The sequence below is a fragment of the Protopterus annectens genome, chromosome 4.part1 (genome assembly GCF_019279795.1).
Source record: "Protopterus annectens isolate FY-2018-M chromosome 4.part1, PAN1.0, whole genome shotgun sequence".
Taxonomy (NCBI): domain Eukaryota; kingdom Metazoa; phylum Chordata; order Ceratodontiformes; family Protopteridae; genus Protopterus; species Protopterus annectens.
Window position 1 is genome coordinate 319,848,752 of NC_056734.1, and position 24,887 is coordinate 319,873,638.

Genomic DNA, 24,887 nt, shown 5'->3' on the forward strand with positions numbered 1-24,887 from the left:
ACAGGCTACCAACTGCTGCAGTCCCTGGTTACAAGATTGAGCAGCAGCATGCACAGGCTACCAACTGCTCCAGTTTTTGGTTACAGGGTTGAGCAGCTGCATGCATAGGCTACCAACTGCTCCAGACCCTGGTTACAGGATTGAGCAGCTGCATGCACAGGCTACCAACTGTTCATGTCCCTGGTTATAGGGTTGAGCAGCTGTATGCACAGGCTACCAACTGCTGCAGTCCCTGGTTACAAGGTAGTTGAATATGAGCAAGTGAGGCTTGGGCAGCTGTAGTGCTCCCCTGTAGAAGGTGGAGGAATAAGCCATCCTTGAGCATAATATCACTGAGAAAACATCTTAATTTATTATTTGTTTTCCTTGAAACATATCAAAACCAATAGCTCTCCTTTTCAAGAGAAGGTGTCTGTCCATCTTCATGACCTCAGTAAGCGTAGTGTTTACTGCAACCATCATAGTGCATCAGTTCGTCCAAACCGCAAAGTGTTCCCTGCACGTATGGCAACTGCAAGGCTTCAAACCACTAATGTCACAAAAAAACAAAGCCAGCAGACAATGGCAAACTGTAAAATTTTAATAGGACTCCAGTACAAAACATAGGTAGTCCATAAGAACAGACTGGTTTCGGCTGAAACTTCACTTAGCCTTCTTCCCTTCAATGAACAGCTCACCCAAGGAAAAGAATAAGTTGCCCAGATTTCCAACCATCTCACAAAGCACAGTATTTCAAACCCACTTTGTGGGGTCTACATCAGTTTTTTCGAAAGATCATTTCCATGAACCTTTGTCCATCAACCCTAATACAGTGAACGTTCATATCAGCAAATGTTCACTTCAATGGACTACTTGCAAAGGGAAAGGAATGAGTTTCAAAGCATTCTGTCACACAAAGTACAGTATTTCAAACCCACCCATGTGGGGGGCTTCCCTCCCAAACCTCCCAATGTGGGGGCTGCACCCCCAACACTCCACAACTTTATATACCAACTCGCAGATCACACTACAGTGGGTGATTTCTTATGATTACCAACTTGTTCTTTTTCCTGGGTAAGTTGTTCATTGAAGTGGCTGTTGGTTGATGTGAACTTTTGCTGTATTAGGGTCGATGAATGAAGGTTTGTGGAAATGAACCTTTGCCAACTGATATTGACCCATCTTGTGCACCTGCTTATATATATATATATCAAAATTGGGACCTTTACCTTCTACCTTCATCCAGTGTTTGGAATTGCAAAGGAGGCATATATGCATTAAAAGCAGGTGAAGTAAGTCAAGGTCTTATCTACCTCTTTATATAGTCTATTATATTAAGTAATAGAACCTGACACTGGGCCCCTTGATTTCACCAGCAGTCTGCTAACAGTTTGGACTCTGAGCCTTAAAGGCAGGTGTGTCATAATTGCAGGAGAGATTTCAAAATACTAAATGTAAAAGTCCTTGTTTGTTAGGTCCATCCATGGCTTTAACTGATCACTCTCTGTGTAACAAACCCTATTCTTAGCCCCATGTGATTCACCGGTCATGTCCTGCTGAGCATCTCTAAACTCACTCTGATGTCTGTTTTAGCTCTAATGTCTTTGATTCTTTCTCAGCCTGCTGTAAAACAAGAATTCTTTAAGCTGATTTTAAGGCTTCCTAATTCTGAGACATTTGTTGTTCATGAATCCACTCTTGTAGTAACTTCACAAGTTTTTCCAGAAGAGAACAAAAATAAAGTTTGATGCTTAAACATTTATTATCCCTATCATGGCCCATTGGAAATCCAAACACAAGGGGCATGATCTGATGTCATTATAAAGACATATTCAAAGCAAGGAATCAAGTAACCATGTCCCTTTGTAATGAATATCTTGTGTATGCTAAACTAAGGTAAAATCCTGAGGAGAAATAGGTATAGCAGCTAGGAGTTTTGAGGGGTGATAAGACATTGTGCTCATCCTCTGTGTCCATAGACATTATATATGTCCTGATTAATAGTCCAAAAGCAAAACACATATAACTGGGCATAAGACCCATGGGCTAGAGGCAGCAAGATCCTACAGTCATTAATGGATCTGATAGTTTATGCAATATTATCACAGTTAAATATGTTGGGGTGACTTGAAAATAAATGAGCATGTTGTCATTGTGGTTGTTTGCATGCTGTTAGGGTGTATTTAAAGAATAGTTTATGTATTTTAAAATATTGTGCTACAGTTGTGTTGCCTATTTTGGGGCACAATGTTTGTATCAGGTAGCGTCTTGTTTGATGCTTAAAATAGGATGGGAATAGTGCAGTAATAACCATTCATGCGTTAGAATGCAAGGTGAAAATTATATTTCTACTTTTTTAACACTACCAGAGAAAGGACCATCAGTGGTATAATTTAAATTACTGCTGGCATAATTATCAGAGAAATAACTTAGGAAATAAAGTTTCAAGGCATTTGCTTTAACATGCAGTGAGCCTGTTTCTTTAGTTCAGTGTAAGAAATATAACTGGCTTTTTTAGACCTTGTCAAGCAGAAGCTAGACAGCATTTTGTTAGGTGGAGTTCAGCTTCTGACATCGAACTTCATGTTCAGTAAGTCCCATAGAAAATTAATTCCAGTGTTGTTTACAAATGTACACTTAGAATGATTTGTTTGTTTTTATTGATTCCCTGTTTATTTATGCTAGTGGCATCATACGGCTGATATGTATAAGTTAATGATATGAGAGTGGCCTGATCCCCGATGGAGGTTACAGAGGTGCAAACTTCTTACATTTAATTTTTCTATCAGTTGAATCCCTGATCAATTTAGCTTGCCAAGGTGGTATATCAATAAGTTGTAAATCTATAAGTTATAATGAAAACGTTAAATGGTGTAGTATTTATTTCTTTATCTGTAAGTGTTTTTCTCATGCATTTTCAACGCATAGAAAAAATGAAATTATGGAAAACAAACATTTTTCTCATGGAAATGCAGAATTTTTTATAGCATTATATTTAAACTCGGAAGTACATGCTAGATTCTTTTTTTTTTTTTTTTGTAGCTTATTATCACATTGTCATTCTCAGATCATTTTAGCACAAAGCATGAAGTCTCCTTCAGATATATACCACTATTAAAGTGTAAGCAGTAAAAACAAGCCAAGATGGTCAGTAATAGATGAGAATCATATGTGCTCTTTTTATTAACCCCATTTTCCTTGGCCATGTACTTAATAAAGCAGATAGTTCTGAAAATTGACATGAGTTTGTTTTAACTAATCATGCTATTGCCAATGAATGGCATATTGTACTCTGATAGCTTTCTGACTGATTATGTATCGCATCTGAGAACTTTGAAATCTAATAATTTATACAGGTGTATGGTTTGCCATCAATACCTGTTCTAGAAGTAACTCTCAACCAACTGACTTATGTTTAACCTCAATGAATTTTACTTTTGCTAAAATTCCTTCCTTATTTTGAAGCTTACCACTTTTGCAGGTTTTAAATTCATCTACACAGACATTGCATGAACCATAATACTCCAGAATTAAGGTAGTGGTTAATTGTTTAGCATTCCTAACATTTGTATATGCTTGTTACCAATATTATTATTATTAGAAATTAGAGAATATATACAAATAGGGGCATTTTTTTAGAAGCCATGAATTTTAAGTGTAATAGCCATTGTGTTATTTAGTAGAAGGCACTTTTATCAGCATGCAGTATGAAGCATGGTACAATATCTGCAATATACAGCACTGATTTAAGGTTTAAAACCATTGCATGGTACAATATCTGCAATATGCTGCAATCCTTTAAGGTTTAAAACTATTTTGACTTACAGCTCAGAAGTTGTATTTATCAAGCCCAATGGATACAAACACAAACACCAAAATCACTCTAGCTCCATCCATTTTACTTGCCAAATTACTGTATAGACATTATGTAAATACAACAGAACTATTTGTCCAAATTGCAATGTTCCTATCATAAAGTGATTAAGATTTCTATCTATGCACACACAAACTTAGATCCCTTTAAAGTCTACATACCCTAAACTGACCCTCCTTATTAAACAGAACTTTACTTATACAACTATCCACATTCTGTAAACTCTTCCTTAATTTATGTTATTTATTTATTTACTTATTTATTTGACATTTGTTGATGGGGAAAGTCTGACTGAGTCAGGAAGCAATTTTCAGCTGAGGCACGGGGAGAAAAGCTGCACAAAATATAAAAACATTTTACAAAAATGAAATAATTTTACAAAAAATGAATTACATGTCAATAAAAGTGTAGCTTACCTATTACAAGTAGTTTTTTTTGACATGTTGGCAGTTGATAATTCTTACAGCAGTAAATATTGCTGTCAAGTACAGGGATAAAGGTTAAGACAGTTGGTTTATCTAGTTACAATTTTTGTATGTTGGCTGATAGAATGCAATTATAAGGCAAGTTAATAAAGTTTAAGAAGGGTATCTACAGGGGTAGGTATGTATACGATAGTTATTCCTTGCCTGTCTCTTCATATGTGAGTCTCATCCCCAATGCTATTTTCCAGATACCCTAATCCAATAATTATAATAGATTCTATACATCCTCATTTCATATATCTTAAGACTACACTTCTGTCTACACTGAACAGATAGCTCCACGGCTACTGCCTCCAATTTACTCCTTGAAGACCTGTTTTTTTACAGTTTTTGCCCCCCATCCCCCTTGAGTCTCAGTATTTGGCTTCCATCTCTCAGAATTATTTACATTTATACTATATGCATTTACTACCCACCCTCCCCATCTGCATTCCTTGACCTTTTCCAGTTTTCCCTCAGCATATTTCTCCTCTCACCCACTTCTTGTTTCTTCCCACATTTCCTGTTCCTCTGAATCACTGCTGCCTTTATTCCCTCACTGCACTTAATCCTCTTTCTCACTTGACATATGCCTACATCTGCAGTGCACCCCATAATTTCTCTGCTCGACATCTTGCTCCTATCCTGCAGTTTGCCCCATTTTCCTCCTTATGATATATGCTTTAGTCCCATCTGATAAACCTTCATCTTCATTGAAAGTTATTCTGATGAGACACTCTTCAACCATTATATTCTTTGAAACTGCTACTTCATTTACTTTCCATGCTTTCAGTTTAGTATGGATTCCATGCATTGTATATTCCGCATGCCTGCCTTGTGTGCATAGCCATGTTTTGATACCATATTTTATGTATAATTACTTCACATGAATAATTTATATTGCTAATCAGTATGCATCTTGGCTTATTTGATGGTTTTATTACTCCATTACCTTCATGTGTGTATACAACTTCTTGTTTATTCTTAGCCTAGATAAAGCTGTTTTCATATTATATACTACAAGTATAAATATGGGCTTTATTTTCAGAACATTCACTGAAAATAAGTTTTTACAATCTTGGCACTCTGGTCAACAAAGCAAAGCAAACAAAATAAAATGCTTTTCATAATCTGTTGATTATTCCTGCTGATTTTGGTATACTGTTCACTGAGGCCTGCCTGAAAAACCCAAATAGTGAAAATATTGGTGTGCTTTGATGGCTACAGATGGATAATCACTCTGTTATAGCCTACTTAATAAATCACAGTCCATCCATCCATCCATCCATCCATCCATCCATCCATCCATCCATCAATCCTCCACCCCTTTTTTCCAATTTTGCACATGGGGTCAGTGTGTCATTTCAGCAGTAACAATCATCTCGAGCCAATGTTTACACCATCAGGTGGCTAGCCTGGCCATGGTAGTTCATCCATATCACTCATTTGTACACATACTTACTCCTAGGGCCAAATATAGAGTGTCCAATCCACCTGCTGCATGTCTTTGGAGTGTGGGAGGAAACCGGAGCACCCAGAGGAAACCCACACAGCTGCAGGGAGGGCATGCAGACTCCACACAAAAGGCACCCCAGCTGAAAGTTCTAAAAAAAATGCCACATTGCAAATGGAGAATTTAGTAAATTAAGTCAGTAATTCATCCAGGGTGGTAACCCCCCCCCCCCATATTTCTATTCACATAACAACTCTAGCATCACAAAATCTGAAAAAAAAGGTCATTTAGAAGCAATTCATTTCTTGCATTTTTTGTTCTGGGTTATAAATAATTGCCAGAATGCAGGAAAGAAGACCCAACGCTATGGCAGGGAGGCCTGGCATCCCACAAAAATGCTTTGTAACATTGCTTATGTAACTAACTTTATAACTTTGACTCTTCTGTGTTCTGAATTGTGTAGCCTTTCTCTATGGTGTTAATATTATTAACTAAAATCAATGAAATGCACTTCAATTAATTCATTTTCCCAAGTTCAAGTGGATCTGAAATAAATGTGCTTCTCTGAAACAGATCATGCCCAGTGAAGGTACAGACTAATTAAACCTAAATTGTATGATTTGGACCTTAGGAAAGACTGTTGCCGAAACCAGGAAGCTGTCCGATGAGTAAACAGTTATAAGATCTATATCACTATCTTTTAAATCGTCATTTATGATTGTAAGTTGAAGATTTTATTTTTCATATTGAATACAAATTTATAACTTTTAGTTTTTTTTTTTTTTGGATTTTTTTTGCTTCTGAAGTTATTATTACATTGTCATGTTATCAGAATTCATATTCTCTTTACACTGTTCTGACACCAATAACTTTACATGTTGATGTTCTGTTGTTTCATTCTCTGTTAAAAATGTCACCTTCTGTTTTCTTCTCCTCTTAAGTTCAAATATGAGGTTATATCTTGTAAAACATAAGAAGTGAGTCATTGCATTCCTAAATATGAAACTAAATATAGACAAAATATTCAACCAAGGTGATTAAAATGTAATTATTTCCTAAGTGTTTGCTCCCAGGCATAATCTGATATCTTCTCTTAAATAAAATAAAAGTGGAAAGCTGGCACATTTAACATAAAATGGCAATAAAAATGCAAGTAAGTGAAAGTCACAACTGAATTCTGTTGTTGTTTTTCAATAAGGAATGCAAGGTTCAGTCAACATTTTTCTTTTATGAAGGCTTAACTAAACCTGCTTTTGTGTGTGTGTGTGTGTGTGTGTGTGTGTGTGTGTGTGTGTGTGTACATAAGTGTGTGTGCACATGTGTACACATATATGTGTGCATATGTATGTTTAAATGAGGCAAGGAATTAGTGAAGGAGAAGATAATGAACCTTTTCTTAGGAAAATTAATTCAGTTACATTTCCTTTGTCTCAGAAAATAACGTGGAATTGAATTATACACATATCACTGATTGGCCATAGATTATACAACTCAAGGAACAAGGAACATTATATATGAATCTGAGTTTGGATTGTACTGGATGGTTGTACTGTAGGTGGGCTGTCCATCATTTTGTACTAAAATTACAGTTTCACTTATATAGTACTCCTCAGAGTCACACCTTTCTGTTTCAATACTAGTAGAAGTGGTACTATCCAACTGAGCAAACCAAGCATGATTACAGAACATGTATATATATATATATATATATATATATATATATATACATATATATTTATGAGTAGGTAGACCACTGTAGTAGCTGTGCTGTAATGTTTTTTGAAGAAAGAAGTCTACTGCATGGTTTAGGAACAAAAGAAAGGTATGTTTTTGATTACTTTCCTTTACATGTGAGGCACTAGTTAATGGTGTAACCAACCTCACGGTAGTGCATCTAGGGGTGTAGAGTCTACAGAAACACACAATGTTTGAGACCAGTATAGCTAGATGCTTGCTATATTTGAGTGAGCACATGCAGAGTATTATAGGAACTTCTTCAGATAAGCAGCAGAAATCATTAGAATGAAGATTATGAACTAACTGTAATGCAATTAGCACTGTGAAATCTTATAATATATCCATTGAAAATTCCACTACAGGTCATAAACAGGAACTGCAGGTCATCTGATAAGGTTCATATTTAAGATATGGCATTTATGTATGTATTTATTTATTTATTCATTCACTCATTCATTTATTTGCTCAGTGGGAAAGTGGTGTGGTCCTAGGAACCACTTTTGCCATGTCTCAAACTATATAGCAAAGACAAGCTTATAATTCCAGAACAATATGACAGGTAAACCATATTTGGTTTCAAACAACAAGAAAAAAATGTACTGTATACCTTTGTCAACATAATAGTTCTGACACATTTAAAATATACAGTACAAATATATAATAGTTGGTTGAGTTTAAAGTGAATGTTTAATTACATATCATAATAAGAAAATACATAGTATATTGCCTATACAGTATTTGATAATTTGACAATGGCACAAAACTTGGTACCTGCCCCCTGTATACCCTACCAGTAGTCCATTTCTCCTAGCAAAAGAGTAGCTCATGGATGTGTGTATGCTTTATAAAGATCTATTATCTTTGCTTAATAATTTAATCTGTCATTATGATGAAAAAACACTGTATTGTAGAATGTGTCCTGTGGCAAAAGTGCAGTCAAGTTAATGAATGACTGGCCATCTGATGAACCTGGGTGTAATAAGAACCACTGTTTGCTCTTCTGAGGTGATTCAGGTAATAGCAGTTAGCATCTGAAACTAAAAAGATCTACACATAATTAATCAATCCGGCAAGACAAGTTGGACAACTCTGTCACAAGAGTTCATGCAAGACACAAATAAAATTAGCTGTGACCCAAAAGGCTTTTCATTACTTCTCTTTATCTTTTAATATGACTATACTATATTTGCATACACACATTTTTTTTTTAAATTGTACTAGTGGGTTTTTTTTGTTTGTTGAAAACACATTATTGTACCGAAACATGTCTTAATGTTCTGGACGTGCTGATTATTTTTCTGGTAGACTTTTTTTTTTCTAGAGTATTCAACTTATATTAGATGACAAATAGCTCTTGAAGAGATCGCACGTATTTTCTTTTTGCATTTGCATATTTGCTATCATTTCTTTCAAACAAGGAAACAAGTATTAGAAAAATGTCTCTACAGAGCTTAAGTGCCTGAAAAGTGAAGAAACATAAGGTGGTAATTAAATGCCATGCAATGCAATGCAAATTGTACAAACATTGTAAAAATTACAAGAAATTATAATTTTTGACTAAGTACCCAATCTGACTCAGCCTGACAAATATCTATAGCAGAACCTTCACTGCACTAGGTACTGTTTTGTATTTATTACACCAGAACAAACTAAATGGAATGGTTTGCTTTTCTTTTAGTTACAGAAACATTTGACATCTCTAGTTTCATACGTTTTTACAGATAATATTTATTTTATATCCACTAATAGTAATATTTGGAGTCTGTAGTCCTCTAAAGACAATTACACTTGAAGCTCAGTAATTATTTTCCCCAGTCTGTATTTTCAACCTTAAATAATTATCCCCATGTGTCCAATGGTTATACATACTTGAAGAGAATATTGTAAGTTACTGAGCTATTTCACTTCAAAGAAGAAGCAAGTAAAGAAGTGTTTTTTATGCAAAACTATATGAAATAAAAAGGTTCACTTAATGCTAGATGGCACTTACTATATAAAGATACCTTTATGAGTACAAATTATGTATTTCAAAGTGTATATTCTACAGACCACATTTCTAGGGACACATGGTCTGTGAACATTTAGGATTCATAAAGTCATTGCCTTATTTAACTAGAATGTACTTTTCTGATGTATATTGCTCTTTGCAATTAACTAATTAGCTAATATTTTCTAAGCTGACTGAAGAACGCAAGGGGGAGAAGAAGGGCTGAGACAGGACGTGAAACTCAAATTCTGTTTCATAAAAAAATATGCTATCTAAAAATTGTGGAATGGAATCAGTAACCACCTAATATGCTGAGATATAGGCCCCTCAGTTGAGCTTCTGGTACCTACATCTGATGGAGAACCAGCTGAATTTTATTTGCAAACCTTAATAAATGGAACAATCTATTGAATACGCCTTCACGCCTGATGAATGGGCTAATTGTTTGAACTAAGTCATAGGAAATGGTCTAAATTAGATGGATTTTCTTATGCTAAACTCCTGTGTTTGTGGCACATTACCATGGTCAGGCTATTTAGAAGGGGAATACTTCAGGATAGCAAATTCTGGCATTGTAATACACCATGGCCCAATATTTACATTTACCTTGGGGCTGCCTTACAGTAAAGGAAGTCTGGAATATTGCAACTGAAAGTATGTCCTGGACACTCCACCTTCTTGTACTGAACACCACAGACCTTATATTTTGGATATTTGCTTTCTGCACCCACCCCCATTTTCAATATGCAGCTCTTGAGTTGATGTGGATTAGAAATGTTATACCCACATGACTGTCTTTGATTTTCACACTTTGGACATGGTATGAACTACTGAATATTAAGACATTTACTAAGTTTCAGTATAAAATTAGTAAGTGGTCAAATAAGGATATTGATATGACCAAATGGAAATAATTTTGGAGCATTTTTTGTATCAACATCATACTTATCAATTTGTTTAAATCAATTGCCTGTGTAATGGTATCTTATTTTTGGCTCAATGTTCAACCTGGTTTTATGTCCGGAGTTCCGCTGTGGTGACCCCTAACTGGGAAAAGCCGAAAGACACAACAACATGAGAACTGTCAGTAATGTTTTTTCATTGATATAAAAAAATGCTCCCCTCTCCCCCCAGAAAAGCATATGTTATTTCAGCTATTTATTGTCACTCCACCAAATATGTTTTAGACAATGTGTAACGTGAGTAGGAAAAAATAATAATTTGTAACAGGCACAGCAAATCAGTCACTAACATTCATGCTGAGGATTCTTAGACTTCAAAGCATTTTTCACTACTTACCTTCTAAGTGTGATGTGACAGTAGAGACTAGGACATAAGTTCATTAGCTGTTTTCTTGCAGTGAATTATGAGCAAGAAATGGCTTTCAAAGAAAATAAAATGCTGTAAGCATGTCTGTCTCCATGAGGGCATTCAGGTTTAAAAAAAAAGTAAAATTAATAGCAAGTATTTGCTTTACTACTTGTAGGTTTGGACTATGCAGAACTTCATAACAAGATAAAAAATGCATGTATTTTTCAGGTTTTGGCCATTGTAATTCTTTAAGTGGACCTAAGTTAACTGAATGTGTGTTTTTTTAATTGAACAATATAGACCATAAACTGCATTCTGTTGGGAAAAAAATAAACAACGTTAATGGTTTTGTGGAAACAAAGACAACAACAGCATCCCAATGCAGGGACTGTAATCATTCTTTCATCTTAATTATAACTCTGATGCCATGGCAACCTCCAGAAAAAAGAAACTCCAAGAGTGCCATAGGTGGCTCATATAGCACCTGTTACCCATTCCTGAAGTAGCACCCCACTCCATCAGTTCTTAAGTCACACTCACACCCCCACCCCTCTTCAAAAGAGGAACAGTTAGAAAAAAAGCAGCAATCTGTTACCTGGTGCTTCTGAAATGCAGTTGCAAATCAGGTCCGATTTCTGCACCCCACCCTAGTCCCATCATCATCAACTGAGAAAAAAAAAATTCTTTCCTTACACTGCAGCAAATTGCTTGCTGCATTTGTAACAAGCAGTTGCTAAACATTATGCAGTAGGAACATGGAATTCTAAAGTGCATGTTATACAAAAAATATTTCAGTTTAAACTGGAGCAAACTGTCTGCCTTCTTTGTAGCAAACATGGAGATGTCTTAAAAAAGAAAAAATATATATTTTATGTTAGACTGACAGTTTTCATACTAGTATCTTTTTTCCGAATACCTAATCCATCTCTGTGGAACTGCAAGAATGGTGTGCAAACTTTGTAGACACCAGGGCTGCTCCTATACACTGTTTACTTCATATTTCCTCTGACTTGAAGTTTATAACTGTTGCTCTTTATCTTTCCTTTTAGTACAGTCTTTGTAAAGAGCTCTCTGACAGATATCTCCCATACACAGCCTATTGAGAAAAAAGTGTGAGACAATTCACAAAACCAGCTACACATCAAATTGAAAGAAGTGGCTGAAGGGCAATGGCCAACTTTAAGATTAGTTCAGGTGTATGTGAAATACTGCAAAATTTTAAAAGTAGTGTACACAGGGATGAGATACCATTAAACTGTAGGTTAGATACAGCAGCAAAGTCAATAACTCACTGCTTTCTTAGCATTGCACTGTACTCAAACTCTTATACGGATAACTTTTGTGTGTTTATTTTGAGGATAATTAGACTTCTTCCCTGCTCCTAACATATCCTGAAACACAGGACAAACTTTGCACCCTTTCAGATATCTCATTATACCTTCTAAGCGCAGTAGTTATCTTTTCTTCTTTTCGTTTTTGCATATATATTTAATCCTTCAACTGCCTACCTGTTTAGTCAAATATTACTTCCCATTTCTCCCAAATCAGATCTTTCGTCTTCTAACAATTTGTAAAACACAGTGTAAGCACTGATTGTCCCTATAGCAAAGGATGCTGTCCTGGGGTAGATCGGCCATGTTCCATTCACTCTCATTATGCTTGTGCACATTTTTCTCTCCTACTCTATCCCGAAATCACACCCACCCCATTACTCTACATTTAAACTCTCCATGCTCCTATACAGCGTACAACCAGCAGAACCTCCCATTCAATTAACGAATTTGATGCAATCAAATTCAATACAGTCCATGCTAGAAACAGAAGACCGTAATAAATTATAATCTTATTCAAAGATATGTTCACAAAAACAAAGTTTTTCAAGTATAGACATCCTATGTAAATAGTTGGTTTTGTAATGTTTGTTTTTGGAATTGTTTCTCCACTTTAAGCTTTGACTATGCAAATATTTCTTTCATATACATACTGTACATATGTTTAGGTTTCTGAAAATCAATAAAAATGTATTCAGTAAAAAAATGCTATACATTTCATTCCATATCTTTCCCTCTCTAACACAGACTTTCTCCCTTCAAAAAAAAAAAAAAAAAAAAAAAAAACACTCCTCAACTAGAAGCAACAATATACACCAATCATTCAGCTTTACTAACATTCTCAGTGCAAACATAAAATAAAAGAACATATTTCTTACATAACATACCACTGTAACTTGTTTCTAATTCTGCAACTCACTCATAGTTCTCAAATTCAGCAAAGTTCACAATGACAGATACAGTTACCTGCCAAAATAGGCATAGTGCCTATTTATCATATAGTCACACTCCAGGTACTAACCGTTGTCTGGATTACAACATCCTAATCTACCCCTCTTCAAGCCAGTTATGCAACACCTACCAGCCTCAATGATGTCAAAGACAACATTCATCCTACCTTCTTATCATAGCCCCAGTATACATTTAACTGCCTGCTATGACATCTTGAACTACCAATACCTGTCTGAAAACTGCATATTATGGAAATATAGTTTAAACTACATGTTTTATATATATATATATATATATATATATATATATATATATATATATACTTAACTCTGGTGGAAATATCCATCACAAATTAAGAATGTCACAACAACCACCCAGCACTCTTATCCGCCATAAACAAAATACTTTTTAAATGCCCATACTATGTAAAATAGGAACCAGCTTACTTTTTTCTCAATATTAATCTCAGAAACATTTGCAGTAAGATACCGGATATCCATGCAAACCTCCTCTTATATTATCCTGACATACTCGTCACAACAGAGACATGGTCAAAATCAGACATAAAAGAAAACGAGATCATCCCCCAGGATATAGAATCATCAGAAATTACTGAAGAAAAGGCAGATTGACTCGCCATCTTCTGCAAAAATATTCTTGAACTGACCCTGTGTTCTCATATTTTTTCCATATTTAACAATGTTGAAATTCTCATTTCACTCCTGGAAGTAAACACAAACAAAATCATTTGTATTACAGCCATATGCATATCACCAGGTGGTAATATCACTACAGCTGAGTACATCATTTATTGGATAAATCTCAACTTTCCACAGAAAACCCTAATAATGGAGGACTTCAGCATCAATTGTTAGGTAATAAATGTTACTATCTCGACAAAGTGCGTAAATCAATATGGATTTACTCAGATAACCATTTTCTCCAGAACACTTAATAAAAGTAATGACAGACAATCCACTTTAGACTGGATAATTACTTTAATGCCAAACAATACAAGCATTTCCAGATGCATATCTGGTATTTTCAGTGATTACCTTGCAACATTTGCATGCAAACAGCAATATTGTTTTAACAAAAAAGTGGTATATAGCCAGGTAAGTAACCTGCCCACATTTCACAAGGAAACATTCATTATTAACCTTTCAAGATGTAACAGAAATAGGCTAAAAATTTGCCCCTGGATGCTGCTGATTCTTTAATTTAATATTATATTTCCCATTATAATAAACTATGTAGTCACAGTAAGAACCAAAAGAAAAAAGAAAAAGGTAAATCCAGCACAATGACTGGCAAAGGAAGCATTGTTTACTAAAAAACATCATCACTCAAGTTCAGACCACAAACCAGCATCTAGCCAGGGTAGTGCTTTATTCAGTGAAACTTCTGGTAGAGCCAGATGGCATGGACAGGGGTTTCATTGGCAGGGGTGTGTATAGGATGCTGAACCCACTCAAAGGCATGTCCTGGGCATGTCCAACGGACAGCAATGCTGTAACTAATGCTGAGGCTGTATTTCTGCAGAACACCACAGCCCCCAGTATATCACACACCTCCACTGACACTGACACCTCTATATTAATCCCCCCATGCCAGTACTAACATTTCACATACAAGCACATTTATTTTTTTATTTTCTTCAGCAGCACACTCAGACATTTGCCTGAAAATGACACGCCTTTCTGTACGCTCATCTCCACCTGTGCAAATGATAACAGTGCCCTGCCCTTTCTACATTGTAACTGAGACTCCTATGTCTGATGCACAATGTGGCCAGTCAATGCATGGGTAAGCATGGTCTGATATTAGTTTTGTATGCATTATTTTTATTGTAGTTTGCCTGCTTGACTCTTATATGCTAGGCTGTATATATTTCAAGTCGAAGTAGACATACATGTACACAGTATGCTTCCTCACCAGTACGCCAAAAGACAGCGTCTCATTGCTAGTGGCATGTCATACTGTGCCTGTCTCTGTCTGGCAGAATCACATCCTACTGATGGCTTCTCCTCCTCCATAGTCTCCCAGTGTGACTCCGACTTCGGTGCCTGTTATGTCGGGAACTTTAGACCCTGCTTTAACAACTTTCTAAGTATAACATTGTGCAGCACTGCATACACAGACACTATTTTTGTACCTATGCCAGGGTCAGACAGCAGGATACTACCAGATGACTCAAGAAAGTAGAAGCATGCCTTCAGCAGTACAAACACACACTTAGCAATATGTATTGTTTGCAGTTGTTTATGGCTGTGCTGTTGGTCTGTTTGTGGATATTTTATGGTTATCATGAGCCAGGATTCAAGGGTGTATTCAGAATCACCGACAAGATGACCCTGTAGGAAATCAACCCTTGCAAACCATTGGTACAATTCAGAGTTGTGCTATATATCGGAGTCAGAAAAACTGTTTTGGTTGCCTGCACAGACATTGGAAATAATACCCTTTGCATTGCAGACCACCTAGCATTTTTGTTGGAGCGATACCCATTGCAGTTTGCATACCTCCTTCTCAGTTCCCCAGAAGGTGCCTTTATTTTAATGAGGGTCCAGTCTATGGCACACAGTACCTTAGGGAAATGGGCTAAATCATAGAAATTTAAGATGATGTCCACTCTTTCCTATCAGGTATGAGGGAACCACATATGCCGCCCAACATGCTGAAGCATGGCATCAAGAATCAGATGGAGTATTCTCGATACAGATCCCTCATATAGCCCAACTGTGTCCCCAGTAGGTTAAGGAAAGATCCTTATAGCTAATATATATAAAGCCATACATACCTCAGTATCCATCGGGATATGTACTCCACAACTCACACAGGCTGCAAATAAGGCTGTCTAGTGCCCACAGTTTCTTGAATGGTGTCCCTATCAACACAGTATCAGTCAACAATGATGGTGTCATGGAGAACATGAAATGTTAAGTGTCGTCAGATGACCCTGTGTCTCTTGGGTGGTGATGATGCACACTATCTTGCATTCTGGCCATGATAATGTTAACTGTCTTACATTCTGGAGGTGATGATAACTGTCTTACTTTCTGAGGATGATGATGTGCACTTTCTTACATTATGGTGGTGATGATGTGTGCTGTCTTACATTCTGGGGATGATGGTACTCATTGTCGTACATTCTGGTGTGATGATGCTTACTTTCTTACATTCTGGGGGTGGTGATGCATACTGTCTTACATTCTGGGGATGATGATACCCATTGTCATACATTCTGGGGGTGATGATGTTAACTGTCTTACATTCTGGGGGTGATTCAGTACTCTTACTTATGACAGCCAAAGGGAAGTATCACTTATCAGTCTACCAGTAGCATGACAATAGTGTGCCTGTTGTAACTAACATGGATATAGGTGGATGAATATCCAGTGTTAGAGAACGCCATGGCAAAAGGTATTGTGCACTAATGGCATGGTTGATGGATAAGGAAGTCCTAATTAACACAGTTAACTAAAAAGGTCAAAAGCAGATGATGTCTCCCATTAGGAGTGACAGTAAAACATTTACACTTGCAGTTATAATGTGTATTAAACACAAAGGAAAGCTCAAAGCAATGGTGAAACTAAGTAGCAGCACTGCAAGCATGGATATTTAAGCGCGTGACAAATAGATATGCAGGTATAACCACAATTCCATCTGGCAAGCAGATAGGACCCAAGAAGTCAGTACTGGTGAGACCATCTCCACCAAAAGATAGGTCACTAGTGAAGAACTCCAAGCAGAGCCAGATCCAGCAGTAGGCAACATAGGCAGTTGCCTAGGGCCCCATGAAGGCTAGGGGCCCATAAACTGGAAAAATTGAAAAATATATATTTTATTTGTGTAACATTTATTTTTTTATTTATTGGAATTTGGATTACTGTCCGATAATTCTGAACCATTGCATGCACTGCACATGGTTCAATGTGCTCAGGCTTGCAACATTTTCATGGGCTTCGGTGGTTGGCTTGGCTTCTTCCACTCTGTTAGGAATGTTTGGGAACATTTCTAGTAGAGATTGTTTTTTCTCCCCCAGGCATTAGACTAAGCACCATTAAGATGGTGCATTGGTCTGCCTTCCCCCATCCCAACCAACTTAATAGTTTTGTTGGTGCAGCAGCAGGTAACAGGTGCAGTAGCAAATTTAATAGTCTAATAAACTGTACTTTGTTTATTTTGCTGTTGTTTTAAATGCAGATTGGAGTCCTCACTCATTATGAACCCTCCTGACGAGTGTTAAAAATAAAGGAGTTCAGAGGCAGCCAGGTTGTCTGCTGTATCATCTCTCTGTCCCAACTTTGAGCTTGCCAGTCCAGAAGAGCAGAATTGACATTATAGACCGAACGAAGACATAGTAAGGTAAGTCACTCACTATGGTGGGCAGAAGTGAATTGTCTGGTTTATCATATTGTGTGTGTGTGTGTGTGTGTGTGTGTGTGTGTGTGTGTGTGTGTGTGTGTGTGTGTGTGTGTGTATATGTGTGTGTGTGTGTGTGTGTGTGTGTGTGTGTGTGTGTGTGTGTGTGTGTGTGTGTGTGTGTGTGTGTATGAACATTATATGGCCTGACTGTGTGCAGAAGGCCTGCAACATTTAAGCAGTGAAGTAGAAGTGATAGAAACAGAAGTGATGGTGACTGATATGTTTTATTTTTAACCCTAGCAGGCAAACCAGATATCATGCTCCGAGACCAGTTTTGCATGTTAGCATTGGAGGGTTTTAATAAACCATGACATCTATGCATTCATGAGAAACAGATATAAAATAGTCACTACAGTCATTATTTCATTCATTTATTTAATTTTATTGCAGTCAACAAACAAGATATATAATTGATATGTGCTGGTGCTGTCTTTGAATGAAAAGCCCAGCCCTGCTGTCATTTTCTCCTTATTTTAGTCTTGTAGAGTAACGCAGTTTTGTATGAACCGAGTCAGAGTAGTTTACTCTTGTTATTTATGTAAATCAACGTTATAATACATTAATGTTGACATATGTATCACAACCAAACATTTGAGTTCTACAGAGTCAAAAAAAATATTCTGCCCTTGCCGGACTAAAATGCACTTGTGAGAAAAAGACTGGAACACTTTAAAGTGGTTGTCTTGTTCAAGTTAATAATCGTTAATCTGGTATTTCAGGATGAGTGCGCATTTATGTAGTGTGTGTTTAAATACTTTGCTGTGGCCATTTTAATTAATCATAATCAGGTATCTAAGGTGTCAATAAAGTGTCTGTATCAATAATCAATGGGTATAGAAACTGTCTATGGATAGGTGCGATTGGATCCCTGCTAAACAGTCACTTATCTGGTTTGGCAAGTAAAGTATCAAACAATATGCTGTATTCACTGAAGTCATTGTAAAATTATCATTGCTATGGCTTATACTTGCATGTGTTTATGTGGGGTGGAGAGTTTTGTAGGTTTTATTTAATTCTAACAAGTTGGCCATGATTTCTTACACTTTTCATTACAATCAAACATCAGCACTTTGAACAATTAATAACTATCTCTGATGACCTGTTCATGATATTTGTGAAAGAAAATGATCATTGACACCTTGGCACAGTGGGTAACATTATCATCTCACATCACTTGGCTCTCTGCATGAGTTCCTTGCTGTAGCTTCTTCTGTGTCCAGTTTGTATGTCTTCACTCTCTCTGTCTTTTGTGCCAGTCTGGAATCAGAAGGGTAAATAAAAGGTGGCTGTCTTTAGGAATTACTGATGAGGAAGCAGACTATGTACATGTATGTGTTCTGTGAGTTGAATTACATGACTGTGGTCATTTGTACTTTTACTTTCATTCTGATCTGACACCAGATAGATACACACAATGTGACTATCTTTCTTTGGTGTAAGGAAGCAAACACTTTTCCCATTATGACTGATGTGCCTTTACAAGCTTTTGCCTTCTTTGTTTATTGGGAAGGACTATTTTGTCAACTATGAACATTAAGACTTGGGCACAACTCCGTGATTCTATGAAAAGAAGACTGGATTATTTTCCTTAGTTATGCTTTTTGCTGAGGATATCATTGATTCAAAAGGTCAGTGAAAAGCTATAAAATGCACTTCAGAATATCTCGAATACCAAGGCTTCTCAGCTCTGTTACACCACAGACCCACTGTTTAATATGATTATTTCATTCACAATCATTGTAGATATTAGATTGCAGCTGTGGCCATTTAGGATGTGGTGAATAGATGAAGGAAAAAACTGAAGAGTCATACAAAGTATGAAAAACCAAGAAAACCAAAGACATGTAATCTGGATATTGTGGGGAATTTCATAATGTGGGACATGAGACAGCATTGGTATGGAGCACAGGATAATGGTAGACAGCAGGGGAGCCCCATGGAGTCCTTGTCTTGATTTTTCAGTAAAAGCTGGTTATGTGTGTGTATGCAAAAAGGAACAGTTAACAAGTAATTACCTTTCAAAGGCAAGACATAAAATGTATGACAGAACAACTAGACTGTCAGAGCTTATTGGAGTCTGGCATCCCCTACACTTTCAGCTGATTGTGATACAGACTTAGAGGGGGATCTTCATCCTAAAACAATGCTCCAGGGCTGTGCCTACTTTAAAACTGCCCTTTCACAGAGGCATGCTTAGAGGGTCTTTAAAATATGTATGGAGGTTGGGCCATTCAACAATCTCATATAGACCCAATTATATATAAATATATATTTATGCATACAAACAAGCACATATAACACATACTGTCTTACACACACACACACACACACACACACACACACACACACACACACACACACACACACACACACACACACGCACACACACACACACACACACACACACACACACACACACACCTGACAGCAAGGATATTGTGGTGGCCATTTACTCTTTCAGTTTTCCTCCCATGTGAAATCAAAGGGGTACACAGAAGGTGGTGCTTCACTGAGGACAAGAGTGAGCAGGCATGCTATGTACATGTTTGACAATAATGTGAAATACATGGCTGCATACATTGACACTTACAGGCCTAACAAAACAACAGGCAGATTACTTTATAAATGCTCTATATCTCAAACTTGGAACAAGCTCAAAACCAGTATACATTCTATTCAATCCTTGTTTCATTTTAAAAGAGAACTGAAGACCTGCCTTGCTAATGCTCCCTCCTGCACCTGTCACCGCATACTCTCCCAGTTATTAGACCATAACAATTTCCCTCTCCTGACTTTGGTATAACTTCCATAAATAGTAGTACTGTAGTCCCTCAGCTCTGCCACTGAGCAATATTACACTTAAAGCTCATCTTTCTCTTCCTTACCTCCCACCCACCCCTCTCACTCTTTTCATATTCAGCTTTCTTTCACTCTCTTGATTCACCCAAATGTTCCTCCCCACCCCTCTACTTCAATCCTTTGATTCATTACTCCTTTTTCTTCCTCTCTACCATCTCAGTTTTAGTCATTAAGATGTTTAAGAGCTTGTTTTCTGATGGCCTGTATTTGTAAATGTGCATTTATGCTACATGTTTCTACCTCTTGTACTTTTTAGCTATTGTCTTTGCTGAATTTTCTGCCTTGTTAATTTTCCACTGTGACATGAATGTATGTTTACCTATGTACTCATATTCATCTATGCCATGAATGCATGCAGTTATGTATACAAATTTCACATTACTTGTAACGTAATCTTTGTTATTGTTATTTTTTTTGTTGTGGAGATTTTCTCCTCAGGTCTCCACTGGAAATGGGCCACCAGCTCAGTGGAATAACCCTGACAACAAAAGACAAATAAATAAATACATACATACAGACATGCCTACATACATACATACATACATAGATACATAGATAACATTTCTTTGTTTAGTTTCCTCTCAATCCAATACCATAGGAGTACAAGGAAGGTGACTATCTTTCTTTTGTCAGGTAATGACAGTAGCTAGTACTCCTAGACATGATTTATGAATCTTTGCAAGCAAGTGTCTTTCCAGTTTATTGAGAAAAAACATTTTGCCACTTGTGAACCTTCAGCATTAAAAACAAAATACTTCTTCCTTGAAAGAATGAGACTAATTTGTTTACTTATTTATAATTTTTGGTCAGGCAATCACAGTATGAAAATGTTGGAAAAACAATATTACTGGCTTTTGGGGGTATAACAGCCCCCAAGCTACAGACATTATTTTAGCGCAGTCTTGGCCAGTTAGTGATATTGAATGGATGGAGGAAAACATGGATACAAATTTTGGATAAAAACTGTAATTCACTACGGATCATGTAGAAACCCATGGATTCTGGCTTAATTCAATTATTTCTCTCTGAAGTCATTATAATGCAGTCATCTCCAGTTACTGGGTCTTGAAAGAATGTACAAAAAAGCTGAATGGTAAGGGAAGGTATGAAAAAGGAAAAGAAAGGGTAATTTGGATTGCACAGGTAGCCCAAATCAGTGGAAAACCTGGGATAGAGGGGACAATGCATTGTTGTCAAGGGAACCAGTCAGCGGTGGAGGAGGACACCACAGATCCTTTGTTCTAGGGCTCCATTTCACTGAAAGTCACCTTGAATAAAGAAACACAAATACAGTTTGGCATATTGGAATGCACAACAAAGGTGGTTCCACTGATTAATTTCTTGAATATTACCGGTCATATTGCCTATCACACTAGTCAGCTGGTATGAATGTCACTCTGTCCCAGACCTCTGCATTTCAAGTCTTACACAGAATTCTCCCTCAGGTACCAGTTTCCATATACTGATGCATGGTCCTCTCTTATACTGTGCTACATGGCACAGTGTGTCTCACAATGACTGCCTCTTTGTTCTAAAACTGCTAGAGGTATAAATGTTATTCATTCCCACCTGCTGTACACTGATCTGTAGAGTTACACAATTGCTCACATTACTGTCACATGATGCACCACTAAACTTTATGAAGTTGTCACTCATTGTGCTTCCTGTTACTATGCATGCTGCACACTCATCTCATCAGCCGTGCAGAACTCACTATATCAATTATCTGTGCAGGATAAACTTCCTGCTTAGAAGTTTAAACACTGTTGGTGCACAGTACAAATACTATTTAGATGTCCTTTAATTGTGCAACGTCTGCATTTTTAGCTGTGTGAGCATACTGAGTCAGTATACCCTTTAAAGCAATAACTTAAAACAAATGACAAAAAAAGAAACAGATAACTTGAGAATGATTGATGGACCTTGTGTTGCAGCAGCTGAAATGGGCAGGGAGACAAACAAAAGGGATGAGTCAGCACACCTTCCAGGGCAGAAGGGGAGTGTCACATGGTCTGTAATGCATACTCCATTCAAGTTCCTCAGTGGAGACTGGGGATCCTACAGAAACATTTGTGTTATGGGGTGAACCATAGATGTGTCATCTAAGCATGCAGGGCAAGCAGGGTAAAACAGAAAACAGATGATCACTGTGCCAATGACAGCATCCCTATGCTTGAATCATACCCAAAGAGAATGAGGGATGTCACTCCAAAGGGAACAAATGGATCACTGGTTTGGCTATGGATGCAGTCTTCATAGTCAAGTATGGGATAGAAACAAAAAAAATGCATCCACTATTTTCCTTATTCATTGTTATGCAATTCTACCATTTAAAACATTCACATAATTATTAAAGTGAATTTTAACAATAAAAGTAAATACTGCGGTGATGGTGCTGACTGAGATGTTGGTGCTGCAGTAGCATTGTCGCCTCACAGTAAGATGCTGACCAGTTCGATTCTCAGCTAGAGCGTCTTCTGTGTGGAGACATGTGTGAATGGGCATACCTTCAATGAAGGTTGTGCGTCAGAGCTGGCAACTCCGCATGTAAAAATCCACTGCCAATCATTAGCGGACCAGAGTTCCGCTGTGGCGACCCCCAACCAGGAAAAGCCGAAAGACACAACAACAACTGCGGTGATGGTGCTGCAGTAGCGTTGTTGCCTCACAGTAAGACTCTGTCCAGTTCGATTCTTAGCTAGAGCGTCTTCTGCGTGGAGACATGCGTGAATGGGCGTACCTTCATTGAAGGTTGTGCGTCAGAGCTGGCAACTCGGCACGTAAAAATCTACTGCTAATAATTAGCAGACCGGAGTTCCACTGTGGCGACCCCTAACCGGGAAAAGCCGAAAGACAAAACTGTGCATGGACTGCTGTGTACAAACAAAAATAATTTAAGTGTACCCCATTCATAACTCTTAAAGTCACCCTGAATTAATGGATATGTTATAAAAACTCTAATATAGTGTGAGTATTTTATTCAACTCATTAATATAAGATGACATATTTTTATATCATAAAACCGCTCAGGATGATCAAGTCAGCTAGTCAAATACGGAACGGGAAGACAAAAAAAAGAAAAATCTGTCCAGACTTTTCCCTTTTCAGTGTTCTGCAAGTTTACCATTTAAAGCATTCACATGATTAGTAAAATGAATTTCAACAGTAAAATTAAATATTTTGCATGGACTGCTATATACATGGCCACTGAGATACAACACCAAAATAAATAATTATTTAAATATACCTCATTCATATCTCTTACAGTCATCTGGTTTCATGGATTTGTTATATTAAATATAATACAAAATATGAATATTTTATTCAACTCATTAATATATGATGACATCTTTTTATATCATAAAACTGTACAAGATGATCACATCAGCTTTTTTAATTATTAGGATAATCTCAAGCCTTACGAATTTTATTCGGTGAGTTAGATTTTGGGTTATGTTTCAAAACATAACTACGGAATTAAGACTTCTCAAGTAAACAACTGTCTGTATTTCTTTTTGTGGGATCAGGACTCCAGTTGATTTAAGGACTTGTTTTTCATTCCACTTCTTAGTTAATTATTTATAAATGGCATTTTCTCTTTTACATGTTGACAGCACACTAGCTAACAGGATCTAAACACCTGAGGCCAATTTATAAATTAGGGAATTAACTCGGATCAAATTAACAGTAAGGGGAATTTTGATATATGCTGTAAATGATATAAGCAACCCTGCATGTTACTTAATAACCATAGGTATACACACACACACACACACACACACACATATATATATATATATATATATATATATATATATATATATATATATATATATATATATATATATATATATATATATATACACACACACACACACACATATATATATATATATATATATATATATATATATATATATATATATATAAAACTATATAAAACATCTGATTATCTTTATAATATAAATTTATGTGTAGCATCTCAGTTTGTGGCTAAGTTTTAAGATGTAACTGAAAAGTCAAAGGTATTCAGACAGCAGACCTTTTCTGTCACATTCATTGTAGTTTCATAAAATAAACACTTAAAAGATTAATAAAGGATATATAAAGTAGCATTAAAAATATAATCATTATAGAGACTTTAGGATGGACAATGTACTTATAGACAAAGCCAACAAATATTACTATATGCCATAAGGTTGTGCCCATTGTTTAATATAGCTGACTTGATGGGCTGGGCACTCTTTTTCATTCATGTATTTCAGTACACTGCTGGTGTAAGTAAAATTGTCCCATAATTTTTTTGTCGGAATCCCAAGCTCACAAGATAAGCCAATGCACAATATAATATTTCAAATTACAAAATGACTGTGGTTGTATCTAAAGAGATTGTGTTACATCTTGGATAAAACAGGGAAATGTAATATTTCAAAACATAAAAGCTGTGCTGATGTTATCAGCAGCGGATGTCAAAATGTTTCTTGACTGGAAGAAACTAATAATAGTGACAGAA